General features: G+C 47.0%; 1 protein-coding gene and 1 long non-coding RNA gene across 3 annotated transcripts in view; one reads left to right on the top strand and one right to left on the bottom strand.

Annotated features, from left to right (window-relative positions):
- LOC147706618 (cell adhesion molecule CEACAM4-like) overlaps window positions 1-13,006 on the top strand; it is a 107,512-nt gene that overhangs the window by 9,756 nt on the left and 84,750 nt on the right. The window lies entirely within an intron of this gene.
- Window positions 1-13,006, bottom strand: part of LOC147706619 (uncharacterized) — a 187,018-nt gene that overhangs the window by 90,670 nt on the left and 83,342 nt on the right. The window lies entirely within an intron of this gene.

The raw sequence follows: 13,006 nt of genomic DNA, 5'->3' as shown, positions 1-13,006 counted from the left end.
ACAGGGTCACATACCCAAAGCAGAAGGACTGGACAAAAGAAATAATAAACAAGAGAGAAGGAATCAACCCAAAACAGAGCAGGGACGCGAGGATTAAGGATGAGACCCTGTTAGGATGGATGGAAAAAGCCCAAGGTGAAAGAGAAACCTATGAGCAAGGGACGAGTAAAGACGCAGAAACATGCCTTCAAGAAAAGGACTGTAAGACTACTTCGACCAGCGTCCTAAGATCTCATCTCCCAGATCTACAACAAGGGGCGTAAAGCTATATGACATTCTTAGATTCAACATTAACAACATGGAGAATGTAACTCCTTTAGAAATCAAACAAGGGAACTGGCCATGGGTAGCCATCCGGGAAACCAATGTGGTATCCCAAGAAGAGGACTTCGCAGCAAGAGACTAGAAGAATAACCAGAGCAACAGGTCATCGCTAGGCACCTCAGCAAAAGATGCTAAAAAGAGGACTAAACCCAACAACGCTAATGATGGAACACAAATATCTATTGCGTTGGGAAAAGACCAAGAAATCAATGATAGCACCAACATCCAGTAGTATGGACAACTACCACAACAAATATAACTAATACCAGAGTACGAGTCCCAGGGGCGGCACGACATCCTGAACAAGGGCAACACATTCACATCTAGCAACCATCGTTGAACTAAAATATTTCAACACAACCCACCTACTGACTGGAATTTTGCCAGAAAGGAAATGGAAACCCAAATGAACAAACACTCAGAACATGGCAAACAGCGGAGGTTGCCCAGCTTATAACAAGCCAAAACCTACAATTTGACACATGGGGCATTAGGCTTTCCAGACCAGTAAAACCACGCTATCCATGCCCATCCGGCAAAAATTCCACAAATAAGGTAAAAGCAGGGCATAGCCTGCCAACACATAAGCAGGCTTACTCAGTCCTTCGGCACGCTAAAGGAAATAGCCAACTGACAACAAGACGCAATGAGGTTATCGTGGAAAAAAGGGCAACCGCAGAGCCCGATATTCCTTTATTTTGTAATTATAAATAAATCAAATGGAAGAGAAGGTTTTGGACAGTATACATCATGAACTCATGCATTTCAAGGTGCTCTCATGTGTGATGAAGAAGAAAAAGGAGGCAAAGTGAAATAAAACAGTTGCCTAGGATCACACAGTTTGGGCAAGTGGGGAAGCCAAGATTGATCCCAGGTTTAGTTTGGGGGAGCAATTTTTTATGCTTTGACTATTTTTTATGATTTATTGTACTTCATGCCTGTGACTTGCTATGGTGTGCAATTCTGTGAGTTTATGTACTTTTCCCTATTCAACGTTACTCTATTCCACGTCTCAGTGTGTGCTCAGAAGCATAGTTGTGAGTAGATGTACGAGACTAAAATGCTAAATCTTAAATGTCATACTGGAAATGCATTACATGCATTTACAAAAATACCCTGTCTATTATGTTGTGGCTTGTTTTGCCATCTCATATGTATCCAGGTGTCTACTCCCTGTGCCCCCCCCCTTTTTTGAATGTAACTTTTTTTTTGCTTTCTTTTACGTAATTTTTACTACCCTTCACCCACTGCTGGTCCATTATTTAATCAAATTACACAGCTTCATCAATAGAATTCCCTTTCTTCTCCCTGTTTCCCAGACCCCCCTATTTCAAACAATAAGCCTCCCTGGACCTAGTTCTCACAATGACCCAATCTTCCTGTTGATCTTACATCTGCTGTTCCATATGTTGAAGCTATGAATCTTTAAGGGGCATATTACCAAGGGCCTTATCACTGCTTTAGCAGCACTTTTTGCAGCTAAAGCAACATTTTTTTTATCGCCCTATCAGCAAGCTGTCGCTAACAGCAGTTAGCGACAGCTTTCTGACGAAAGTGACCAGTTTGGGTGCTGCTTTGCATGTCAGCGATATTTATTGCTAATGACATGCAAAGTAGGCGTTCCCGACCAACAGACCTGATAAACAGCCACTAACAGGCCTATCGCCTATTAGCAAGGATGCCCTGGCCCCGGTTAATGACGTAAAAAGTCATGCTAACTGGGGTCATCGCCGTTTTTTTAACACCTGCTATTTTTATTACCAATACCTAACATGGGCGGTGGATTATGCTGATACGACCACAGGGTCGTATCAGTAAGGTTTTTCCCCTTCACCCATGCAACATCACTTGTTTGGTCGCGATGTTGGCCCTTCCCTCCCGCTTTAGCTGGAACATATATCACCATAGCGCTAATTGTTGCTAATACAGGGTTAGCGCGGCAATATATTGCAGCAATGTCTGGCGATGAAAATTTTCGCGCTAATCGCGCTCTGCAATATTTTTTGCAGTTTCTTGCTAATATGGCCCTAAGTTTCCAAAAAACTATAAAAGTCTGGTTGCCTGTCCAGCCTATGTCTAGGACACCCACATTAATTTCCCCAAACATGTGAAGTCTAGATTAAGAACAGTAAGTTGCCCTGTTCGTGAATATTTGGTCATATTTCGGTGCCTCTCTTCTGCTGGTGCAGAGATACTCAAAGTGCGACCCAAGGGATGCTCGCGGTCCTTCAGATCTTTATGGGGGGCCCCTAGGGACTAGTAGCACGGGGTAACTGTGTGCTTGACAAAGCAATAACATTCAGAAAACTGTTGAACGGGCAAGCATTTACTTACACCTTAACTAATGTAATGGAAAAGAAGCAAAGACGGTGTCCTGCACCACTCATCTTTAGGGTCAAGAACACATATGAAAAACGACGTTCAAAATGATTTAGTCAGTCTATATCTTCTAAATTATTGTTGGTGTCAGAACGGCTACTGACCGGGACCCTATACCTGTGCTGCATATGACTTCAATGACTCTCCTCCAAGCAGTTATTCCAAGTGCTCTTGAAGGGTTTGTGAAAGTGCCCTAATGGTCTGATATTAATCCGCTGGGTCATAGTAAACTGGTTGCCGCCCTACCAAGAACGGACTGGACCAGATACGGGGATCTAAAAGTTAAAACTACTCACCTGCCAGGTGCTTGTTTGTTTTGCCGACCCGGTCAATTCTTCCCGCCATTTTAAATTCAGTGAAGAGAATATCTGGTAGATGCCGCAACTTGTGTCTCAGTGTTGTCCAGTGCTCGGGGGCACAAGGGGGCAGTGGAGGGACATTTGTCAACACTATGGGGTAAGGGGTTGTTTCTGGCGGGAGATACAAGGTCTCATTTAGGTTCATATTGTGTCTTAAGTTCGCCCTTCGAAGGCTCGATAGATTAAAGTCCCTCCCATCGTTACCCAGCGTGGGCATCCCTAGAGCAGCTAATGGTGCATTAGGGGTATTCACTGCTGGTGCACGGGTAGCGCCTGAGCCTGCTGCACTGCGCCCTCTATGTTCTGCTAATGGGAGTGCCACAGATTGTAAAACTGGCCCTGGAGGGGCTATTCCACCAGGGAGACCACCCTGAGTACTGATGGAATGCGCTTGTCCGCTGTCGGGAATAATAACAGAGTGATTTGCCTCCGACCTCACTCCCCGATTCAACATCATGGCAAGGCTTCTACTCAAAAGTAGCTCCTGATGAACCGGGCCATTATTTACAGGTCGCCCCTCCAAAATATTAAGTCTATCTTCAATTTTTGATAATTTCTTTAAGAAGGGACGATTAATACAGATACAATAGTTTCTAGTCTTTGCCAGAAATCTTCCTCTATTGTACCCGATGGTGATCTTTAAAAAAAAAAAATACATTATTTATACTTTTCCTCAGGAAAAGCAATATTTACATTAAGCGAGAGAATCACAAATATCAAAAACAGTTAACCAAAAATAGATATGCTACAATACACACCATAAATTGTATAATTCCATGAGCGGTTCCTAAACTTGAGCGCCCCTTTCGTTCGCTCTTCGGCCTTTGCATTTAGATAGACTCACCTCAAAATGAAATACCTGAAGAAGGCTCGCGCACCAATCCTGGCATGTCGGGGATCCAAGTCCTTTCATTTTGATGGGATCAGAATACGCACTATTGAGGTTACTGTGTGCGTTGGGTCCAACTGTAGAGACTCGTCACACCCTAATAACATCAGGGTCGAAGAAAGAGGCACCACCCGAGATAAAGGTTTAAACAGAAACATGTCAATGCCCTGTTTTAGTTCATTCAGTTTAACACATTCAGAAAGCATATGAATCCTGTCTCAGGCCGCTGTGCACACCTTGGACAGGAGTCGTTTGCCCTTTTCACCCAAGCACATAACTTTGCCGGTGTAAAATGTAAACTGAAAGCTGTTTTGAAATGTTGGGCTTTAAGATTGGCAGATAAAAAACCTTCTTGGACAATGCGAATGATCAGCTTAAATCTACATCTGGATTCCCTAAAGCCGACTCTCAGTTAATTCAATTTTATGAATAAGGGCAGACTCGGCCCTCAAAAGAAAGCCAGGGCTTCGGTTGTCTCTGCTCGGCTCTACTGGGCCGTGAGGGCTCCCCTTAACCCTGCTCTCTGATAAAGCCTTACTGCTCCACCACCCTACCACAAATAGAGAGTACGGTGCTATCTACTTTTACCTCCGCCTTCCTTTGGGGTTCCAATGGACTCTGTACACACTACACCTCACTTTTATATAGTATATACAGAGCCAGCTTCCTACGTCCTAGAGCTGCAGACACACAATGAATGAAGAGAAAGAAAGGCTCTGGGACACGTCATTCAATTCAGTGCTTGATTGACATGGAAGATGGTTAACAAGACAAGGTTTTACAGTATAATGAATGCTATTGACTTCAATGGTGGGTTATAACATGTACTGCATGCTGGTACTATTCACATTGACTTCAGGGCTGGTAAAATGGAGAAATATAACATGCTTTTTTGATGGCACCCTTATTGGTAATGCCACCACCTTATATTATGATAATGCATCCAGTATAGATTGGGGCTATTGCGGGTATAGTTTTCAGGATGTGATCTCACTGTATCACCAAAGGTATGTCCATCCACCTGACTGTACATATTTGCACTTTAATGGGTACTGTTTTATACTGTCTGCACCATAAACGTACTTTTAATTTTGATAAGAAAAGCTCTTGGCTGGAAATGCTTCATTAAGTGTTGTTGAGATTACTAGGTACAAAAGGGGGTGATGATGGACGGAGCATCTGAATCAATCAAACACTCCAGTCCAGCCCAAACTGCCAAGCCATGTCTTCCCTGGACCGGAAACAAGCTTCCGAGGACCGGTTTCTGGCATTCCAGCCGTCTACAGCCCGGCTTGCTTGAATCCAGTAGCAAAGTGAGCAAGGGACACACGTCTGATTTTACCCTGCCACACTTATGGCGGCCAAAAGCGGTACAAAAGGGGGTGGTGATGGACGGAGCATCTGAATCAATCAAACACTCACACCCAGTCAAAAGATCTGGGTTTAATCAATCACCGTTCTTTAGCCCACTCTGCCACCCCAGGTCAGACATGGCTATATGCAAATCAGTCTGACCCTGTGCCTCATGGGAACAGTCCAGCCCGAACTGCCAAGCCAGGTAGGGCAGAGCACACATCCAGGGATGAGGACGTGGATGTGCCTGTGATCAGAAGGACTCAGTAGCATTCATTTTCGCCTCCTGACCTGTATCTGCTTGGTCCCGCATATGGCCTAATGACCTTCCACTGACCCCCGATTCACTCAGATGCACTCACCTTGGACAACAACATGGACTGCCACATCCTGTTTGATGACCAATGACACGGCGACCAGACTGCGGACTGTACCCTTCCTCTTCCGCAGTACTTGTCATCCCCGCATGAACTCTGGCTGGCCCGCCACCGGCCCATATTGTGTAGTGTGTTCGGCATTGCCCTGTACCACTCCAGCTGTAGAACTGCCTGGATGTGCAATAAACATCCAGTGACGCACTGCTGTGTCATTTCTTTCATCATTCATGTATGCATGTGTGAATGAATGTTGGAACAGTGAATTCCCTTGCGCCAATGATGCTCATCCTGTGGGATGCCAGTCACAGGGTGCTACATAGCAATTTGTGTTACGGTCCAGTGGACACCACAACAGGGACACACGCATCTGCCACTTCCTTGTCCGGACATGGACTGAACCACGCCCAGTGCCCACAAGGCATTTTTGCAAGCCCTACACTGTTCCAGCATACTGTAGGCCAGACCACTCTGCTAGTGCTCCGAGGGGGGGCCTCATTGCTACCAGTTGCAGGCGTACTCGCTGGTGGTGTGCAGGTCACTGTTCTAGTTGTCAAAATGTCCCAGCCACTCCCTGAAGGCAGGTTTGCATGCACACCACACCTATTCTCCACAGGCATCACAGGCCATGTGACCCCGCAAATATAAGGGCCGACAACGTCACATACCCCACTGTCAGTGGTGACTGGATGACGGACCCAAGGACTTGAGGCGAGCACGGGCCTACCACCATGTGGCGCTGACTGGGGTTGAACAGGGTTTGTGGCACACAGTGCATTTTGGCTGGCCCAGGCACCCCATCACAGGACTCTGACTATGGTTGAACAGGGTTTGTTGCACACAGTGCATTGCGGCCGGCACAGGCACCCGCTACGCGACGGTGACTTTGGGTGCACTGAGTCATTGGCACCTTAAGCTGCTGAGTGGATGTGCAGCCTGCGATGATGCCCCGTCCGGGCAGTCCAGGATATGTGTGCCTTGCTCGACCGCAGTGTAATCCCAGTCAGCGGGCAGTGTGGGCGTACCGCCACGTGGCCTCGCTTTCAAGATCACAATTAGTGGAACCCATTAGGCTGAGCAGCTCTGCAGGCTGTGATGGTGCCGGGTGCCCTGGTATGTCCTATGCCATGGAGTTATCAAGACCCAGCACCAGACGTGAGACCTTGTGGCCTGCGCGTTATGGCTGCATGGTGTGGAGGGTTCCATGTCCGTGGGCCCTGGGCTTGTGGCTTGTAGTGGCATGTCGTGGGACCTCCTGTCTAGAAGCCAGTGGCGGAAGGTGAGCAGTGAGGCCCGGGTGTGCATGGACGGGCATACTCCGATGGACGGCGGTGGGGCTGGAGTGCCTCTGCCTGGGTGTGCATCGGTGGGCGGGCGTTGTTGTTTTGTGCAAGTGTGTGTACTGTGCCAGTCATATATCTGGACTCTGTTTCAGATGACGGCTCTGACTGTGATGTGTGACATGGTGTACTGCTATACGTACCGGCAAGTGCTTGGAGACTTACCGGTGGCAGCAGGTGAGCAGTGTGGCCTGGGTACGCAGGGGCAACACTCTCTCTCTCTCTATTTCTCTCTCTCTCTCTCTTCTTCTCTCTCTCTCTCTCTCTCTCTCTCTCTCTCTCTTCTTCTCTCTTTCTCTCTCTCTATCCCTCTCTTCTTCTCTCCCTCTCTCCCCCTCTCTTCTTCTCTCTTTCTCCTTCACTCTCTCTCAGTTCTTTGATGTGCGCAGGACACACCTTCTCATTATGTTTATTGTCTTGCAGGCTGTGACTTACGGATTGTTCCGAAGGGAGCCCGCCATGTGTCTTCATTTCAATTCAGTGTTCATTTCAATAAAGTTTTAATAAAGTTTCATTGGTTGCTTCAAAAGTGAATGTGTGATGCTCATTTCTGTGACGGCACATGCATGTCACCAGTTGTGATTGTGTGACATCAGGTGGATTATTTCGTACATGTTTAGGTGTAGCTGATGTGGTATGTCTTTGGTCCGGGGGTGCCAGGGAGGAGGGGTCCTGCGTATGGTGTTGGAGGGTGTTGTGGCCCTCTTGGGTGTCCGTGCTGCATGTTCAGTTGCTCCATGGCTTCTGTTTGTCTTCAGGTGTGGCTTTGGGCTGTGCTCCCTTTTGTGGTGCAGGCTGTGATCCGACTTTACAACAGGTCAGAGCAGGTGTTAATTTTCTGCTGCTAACGCTCCTTAGTGCGTGTTTTGTGTTCTTATTGCCGATCTGGCTTTTCATTGAGAACGTTGAGGTGTTATATTGTTGTGGCTTTTTGCACGGGAATACCTACTCTGCATCTCATTAGGGATAGTTGGTGGAGACCTCTATGGCAATGTTTTTTGCAGCTGCTATTGCAGGTAAACTGGTGCTGTGAATGGGTAGGTAAATTTATAGCGATTTTAGCTGCGATAAAGTGCAGTTAATTCAGTGATAGCTCCTTGTGAATATGCCCCTAAATGCGGTCCTAATCCAGTTTAGGAAGAACCGGTATACCTGCCCTATTGAACTCACTTTTACTTTCCCATAGTCAACAGATTTTTGAAACTCTTGACCAGCACTTGGTATACAACGGTTACCACGCATTTTTTACAACGCGGTACCGTTACCACGCTACTTTTACCACGCAGGTTGTTACAACGAAATGCGCTGGGGGGCGCTCCAGGATAGTAAATACTTTAATTTACTATCCAACTCCTTTCCCTAGAGTCCACGGGGACTGGAGTTGGAATAGTAAATTAAATAATTTACTATCCAGCCCCCCTCCATGCAAGTCGTTGTAACGACTTGCGTGGTAAAAGTAGCGTGGTAACGGTACGCGTTGTAAAAGTACGCGTGGTACCGTCATACATCCCCAGCACTTAGGTTGTAACTTCACCACATATCTTGTAAGTTTAGGAGAAAAACCCTCTGTCTCTGGTTCTTCAGTCCGCCGGTCCGCGATAGCCTCCCTCATTCCTTTTCAGTGATCAGCGCCTGGGTACCCTCATGGGTGACAAGTAGTGCTCTAGAAATCTACTGATTGATTAATTGATCGATCTCCGAAACGCCCCCATATCTCTTGGCCAACCTTCATGTGAGCCATGCCTTGCTATGATCTCTCTGAAGTGTAGAGGGCCTGGTGGGAGTGGAGGACCCCCCTTGTTCTCTTGTGTGGGTTGTATTTCTCACCTTTGTGTCTTGAAAGTGTGTTTTGCCATCTCCCTCATCATCAGTTGTGCTGCTGAGAACCATCCTTCCTTCGCCTCCTCTTGTGTGATGCTCTTTTCATTGCAAGGTCCTAAATTTCAGAATTCACTTCCTTTTCACATACAAAGCTCCAGCGAGCAGTGGGTGTCCTTCCTTCCTTCTTTTGGATGTTTCTGCTCCGATTCTCACAGGAGGAGATTGAAAGTATTTGGAATGTACTCTACAACCAATGAGAATCCATGGATCAATAACATTTAGTGATAAACAATTCTCTGCTGAAGACAGGATAATGTCAGGCTTACTCAAGCTAGCTTCAGAACCACGTTCATCAAAAGGGGTTGAACCCACAATGGGATAGACATTTTCCCCATCCCATGCATGTCCCTCCACCAATGGGATGTGCAAGCTGCGGTTGGCAGAGAGATGAGTGGCTGTTCGATGCTCTTCAGATTTCCTTAAGTAACTGAGCTTGGATGGTCACGAAAGGTCACACAAGGACAACGCAAAGTCAACAGTAAGATGTACAAAGCCACGTCAGGGTCGATATGCTCCATCTTGTGTGGTTTTGGGAAGAAATGTAACTCCGTGTAGTTGCATGAGCGGCATCACGCTACATTTCTATATGGAAGGCATTCCAGGGTGGAGCGTTGGCGTTGCGATGTGGTCACCCATGGGCGTTGCGATCTGGCCACCCATGGGCGTTGCGATGCGGCCACCCATGGGCGTTGCGATGCGGCCACCCATGGGCGTTGCGATGCGGCCACCCATGGGCGTTGCGATGTGGCCACCCATGGGCGTTGCGATGTGGCCACCCATGGGCGTTGCGATGCGGCCACCCATGGGCGTTGCGATGCGGCCACCCATGGGCGTTGCGATGCGGCCACCCATGGGCGTTGCGATGTGGCCACCCATGGGCGTTGCGATGCGGCCACCCATGGGCGTTGCGATGCGGCCACCCATGGGCGTTGCGATGCGGCCACCCATGGGCGTTGCGATGTGGCCACCCATGGGCGTTGCGATGTGGCCACCCATGGGCGTTGCAATGCGGCCACCCATGGGCGTTGCGATGCGGCCACCCATGGGCGTTGAGATGCGGCCACCCATGGGCGTTGCGATGTGGCCACCCATGGGCGTTGCGATGCGGCCCCCATGGGCGTTGCGATGCGGCCACCCATGGATGTTGCCGCACTCCCAGATTTACAAAGACATCTAAACCTGGGAATGCGTGAAGTGATGACGCTTTCCCAAGTAAGACGTATTGAGGAGAAATATGTTCATTTCTCCTCATTATATTCTCTTTCCACATGAGCGGCGCTCAGCAGCGCACATAGAAAGAGGAAAACGTCTGTAAGGATTATTTATGAGCAGGAAGGTATCTCTGTTGCAAACAAACAATCCTGTCTGTAATACAGGCCCCTTGCACTATTGTGCACCATGGTGCCTGTGTTGGCGCTAGACAGCACACCGTGCACCAGTGCAAGGGGAGAGCTGGAACGATCCATATCTTTGTAAATAGTGTGTATTTCTGCTCCCTCCCTTTCACGCAGCGCAGAAGCGTTGCTTGGTGCGCTGCAGTGCGAGAAAGTTTAGTTAATGTGCCCTACGTGAGGTGAGAACCTACAGGCAGGTCACTCTGTTCCAGAGACCCTCAGATCTCCAAACCCACAGATTTATTGATCTAGTCCAGTGAGGCGGCTTCGAGGAGGGAATTGATGTGATCCCGACCCCTGTCATTGCCAATATCTGCCATCAGGGCTGGTGGGGGAAGTGATGTGCCTTCCATGGTAGGCGTGGCCACCTCGGTGACCCTACAGCTGACTCCACGGCCCCCCCTTGTGTCTGTCCAGAAGCAAAGGTTGACGGGTTAAACTGCTGAAGCCTTTGTAATGGACATTAGGGGTCTCGGTCAGTGATGCTGCCCAGGTTTGTGGAGACTAGTCAAGGTTACTGAGTTAACAGCGAGTAGGGTGAAGAGACAAGACCCTTGTTTACATCACTCTCTCTGTGAGAGCAGGACACGGTATAAAGATCCAAAGATGCTTAAAGTTGAATTTCATGAAAGAATTTAATACTTGAATAGGAGTTGAAGCACAGCACATCAGTACAGGTTCAGATACAGATATTATAATACAGTTGGTCTGGAATCTGGAACCCAGGATGTAAGATGCAGGCACGCATCATACATTCCAGGCAGCAGACCCAGACAGGGAAAGGCATAGGGAACAGAACAAAGCAGTATAAACAGAATGCAACACATCTTACCCCTAAAAAAAAGAAAATTGGGAGCGCATTAATCTAGATATCTGCTGGGAACATTCTTTTGTCTATTGCAAGCCTTAACTCTAGAAGTAACAGAAGAATCTACATGAACAGCATTGGGAGAAGACATAGCGGGAAAAACATCAGATCTCCTTTGGCAGTAATCAAGAGCAGAAGAAGGAGAGCTACGTACATTTTCAACATTGTAATACTTAGCCACTCTGCGGACATTCCAGACTCTACCATCTTGCGTGACAACGCTATTTTTAAAGACTTTAACAATTTTGATAGGAGGGTAAAACTTAGAAAAACCCTTGACTAGAAAACCAGGTTTTCTAATTCGTACAGATCTCCTTTGGCAGTAATCAAGAGCAGAAGAAGGAGAGCTACGTACATTTTCAACATTGTAATACTTAGCCACTCTGCGGACATTCCAGACTCTACCATCTTGCGTGACAATGCTATTTTTAAAGACTTTAACAATTTTGATAGGAGGGTAAAACTTAGAAAAACCCTTGACTAGAAAACCAGGTTTTCTAATTCGTACCCATTCCCCCACCACAAAATCACTATCTTTGGTTTTCATTTTGGAATCAAACATGGTTTTCATTTGTAGTTGTTTGTTTTCAACCCGTTTGGCCACAGCAGCAAGGTCCAAAGCAGAATTATTTACATCAAGTTTTTTAATCCACCAGGGACATATATCAGAAGGAGGCTCCCTACCCTTAAGGAGTCTGAAGGGACTAACACCAGTAACAGAGTGAGGGGTGATGCGATATGTCCACAACCTTTTCCTCACAACATCCAACCAACCATCATCCGAAGTCTGCACACCATTCAAACAATCCTTAAGGACACGGTTAAAGCGTTCAACTTGGCCGTTTTCCCTAGGCTCATACAGAGAGGTGGTGTAATGCTTGATTCCACACGTACTGAGGAATTTCTCAAAATCAGCTGAAACAAGCTGAACCCCATTATCTGTGACACAGGTTTCAGGAAATCCCTCTCTAGCAAAGACTTCCTTAAGAAAAAGAATAATCGAGTGAGAAGAAACAGTGCTGACAAACTTTACTTCGGGCCACTTGGAGTGGTAGTCCACCAGAACTAAAGCATAACGAGCATTGTAAGGCAACTGTTTAAATGGGCCAGATATATCAAATCCCACTTTCTGCCAGGGAAAGGTGGGCCATGACACAGGCTTGAGGGGAGCTGAGGTCACATGAAGCATTTTATCACTGTTAACACAATGCGAACAATCTCTCACTAGCCTATCCACCATTTTGTCCACTCCCGGCCACCAAAAGCTCTCTCTAATCAGACGTTTCATTGATGACATGCCAATGTGACTCTGATGAGCGAGAAGCAGAATCTTCTCTTGTAAGGATTGGGGCGGGATTAATTTACCAGCCTTGAAAAGTAGACCAGAAAATTCTTCAATTTCCGATGAAACTTGGCAAAAGGGAGCTATATCCGGAGAAACACCCCTATAGGGTGGCCAACCATTCCTAACAAAATCAAACAGATGTTGACAAACCACATCCTTGCCAAGTTCAACAAACCATTCTTCTTCCGACAAAGAAATGAACTCCTTGGAAACACAATCTCCAACAGAGGCAACAACATCGATGTCATTATCCACCTTTGGAGAATCCTCACAAGGGAACCTTGAAAGAAAATCTGCAGTCACATTACACTTACCAGGAACATACACAATCTCGAAATCATACTCCTGAAGGCGTGAAGACAAACGAGCTATACGCGCTGTGGAGTTCCATCCACCTCCAGGAGATAAAATCCCAACCAAAGGTTTATGGTCGGTACGTAGTACAAATCGATTGCCCCAAACATAATTCCTGAAGTGTTCAACAGCCAAAATGCAGGCCA

Source organism: Lissotriton vulgaris, chromosome 7 (genome assembly GCF_964263255.1).
Source record: "Lissotriton vulgaris chromosome 7, aLisVul1.2, whole genome shotgun sequence".
Taxonomy (NCBI): domain Eukaryota; kingdom Metazoa; phylum Chordata; class Amphibia; order Caudata; family Salamandridae; genus Lissotriton; species Lissotriton vulgaris.
This window is presented reverse-complemented; position numbering and strand designations above follow the sequence as displayed.